Source organism: Triticum aestivum, chromosome 1B, assembly GCF_018294505.1.
Source record: "Triticum aestivum cultivar Chinese Spring chromosome 1B, IWGSC CS RefSeq v2.1, whole genome shotgun sequence".
In the NCBI taxonomy this organism is placed as follows: domain Eukaryota; kingdom Viridiplantae; phylum Streptophyta; class Magnoliopsida; order Poales; family Poaceae; genus Triticum; species Triticum aestivum.
In genome coordinates, this window is record NC_057795.1 from 595,553,175 (window position 1) to 595,555,452 (window position 2,278).

The window sequence follows — 2,278 nt, forward strand, 5'->3', positions numbered from 1 at the left end:
GACTGGGCAATTGAAAACACTGGCGAGCCTCAGGTGGGGGGGGGGGGTGTCATCTGTGTAGTGTGGGGTGTGCCTTGTGGTTTTGATTTGTCCGAGACATGTTGCCTTGGTTCACCTAGTCTTATGTACAACTAGGTAAAAATGATAGGTAAGTGAATTTTGGGAAGCCTTGAGGCTGTAATCCCTGTTATGAGGTGCGGTTTGGTGGTTGCTGCGTTTTGGGTTGTAATACACATTGATTTATATATATGAAATTGGGGGAGGAAATCCCTTTCAATAAAAATGATTCAGAGATTCCTCGCGCAATTGCAGGATCGAGAATGAAGAAACTCATCACCAACTACAGGATGATCTTCTTGAGCATTTGTGGGCATTTCAAAACACTTGGTTGTTGTGCTTTTCTCATGTTTTATTTGGATTGTTACTTAATTTAGACCCTATGTTGTGTTTGAATTTGAATACTTAAAGTTTGAAATGTTGTCGGCATATATGAGCACTAGAAATATCATGTATTGAATTAATACGTTGTGCAAATATAGTGTATGCAAATGATGGAAGAAGTAGCAAAGGAATTTGTAGGGAGTTAAGTTATGAAGAAGGGCTAGGTGCTCAAAAGTTAAACTGCTAAAAATTGTAGGAGTTAAAGTTCTAGGGGGTTCTTTGAGGAGTTAGACATTACAGGAGAAGCCTAGAGATGCTCTACGGCTGTATAATCGGTAGCATTATCTGTAGCGTGCAGCCAGCGAGACATTTTTTTTCCAACCAGGGAGAAAGTTGACAAATGAACTCTCATCAATCAAGTCAACTGGAAGCTCAGTCGTCGCCGAACACTAGATATTTTTACAAGCTCACTGGCCATGTGGATGTGGTTGGCAAGGGCCGCAAAAAACAAAAAAACAAAAACAAAAAAAACTAGGTTAAGGGCTAACTACATAGGGGCCAACCGCGACGTCTCGGCCGAGTACATGGATCCGCGCATGCCCAGAACCCACCTCAACGTGCGCAGCTTCCCGGACACAGCCCGCGGCTGCTACACCCTGCCGTCCCTCACGCCGGGGTCCAAGTACCTGGTCCGCGCCACCTTCAGGTACGGCAACTACGACGGGCTCAACAAGCTCCCCGCCTTCGACCTCTACCTCGGCGTCAACTTCTGGCGGACCGTGAACGTGTCCAAGGTCGACGCGGCGGTGGTCGCCGAGGCCATCGCCGTGATCCCGGACGACTCGGTGCAGGTCCGCCTGGTGAACGTCGGCTCCGGGACGCCGTTCATCTCGGCGCTGGCGCTGAGGCCTCTCGAGAACTCGCTGTATCCGCAGGCGAACGCCACCCAGGCGCTGGTCCTGATCGACCGGCGCAGCCTGGGTGACACGGGCGTGTTGCCTATCAGGTACCCGGACGATCCATACGACCGGGCTTGGGTGCCGTGGAGCGACCCGGAGGTGTGGACGGACATCTCAACGACGGAGAAGGTCCGGGAGACCATCGGCAACCTCCGCTTCCATGTGCCGTCCGCCGTAATGCAGACCGCCATCATCGCGAGCAACGACTCCAGGAACCAGACCATTGACTTCTCGTGGGACGTCGAGCCAAACCACGCCTACCCAGTTCCCGGGTACGCAGCTGCATATCACTTGTCCACTTCACAACATCGAAAAATATTGTTTTTCCTATAATGGGTACTATTATTGTTTTTAATTAGCTAGTACATTTACACCAAGAACCTAATCAATCTTCTATATTTAGTAGGATCCCCACTTACCTCTTTTAGAGCACATGCAATGCAGCTATGCACCATTGTCACATCATCCCAATTATATAGTACTTCCTCCGTCCCTAATTTAAGACATTTTTTTTCCAGATGAATGTAAGACGTTTTTTGACATTACACTAGTAACAAAAAAGGTCTTACATTATGGAACGGAGGGAATAGTTGCCAACAATTCAATAAAAACTTCGTAGAAACCAAGTTAAAATTTTCAAAATAATCTAAAAAATATGGGATGTTAAGAGGGTGAGGTTTTATTGCTATGTGAAATTCCAAGTTGAGACACATTACAAGATGTGAGTTATGAAAAAAAAACCAGCAATGAATAGTGATGTTGCTGTTTGGCACTATTCAATTCTAATTTTGTTATTTTCATAGCTCATATCATGTAATTTGAACTTGGAATTTTGTATATCAATAAAACACCACCCTCTTAACATCATTTAATTCTAAAAGATTTGTTTTAAACTTCAAAACATATTTTCCATGTGGCTTCGTTACATGTGATATTCT

General features: G+C 45.4%; 1 pseudogene; it reads left to right on the top strand.

Annotated features, from left to right (window-relative positions):
• Positions 1-857: 857 nt before the first annotated feature.
• The window catches only part of LOC123080265 (senescence-induced receptor-like serine/threonine-protein kinase), a 5,233-nt pseudogene continuing 3,812 nt past the window's right edge, over positions 858-2,278 (top strand).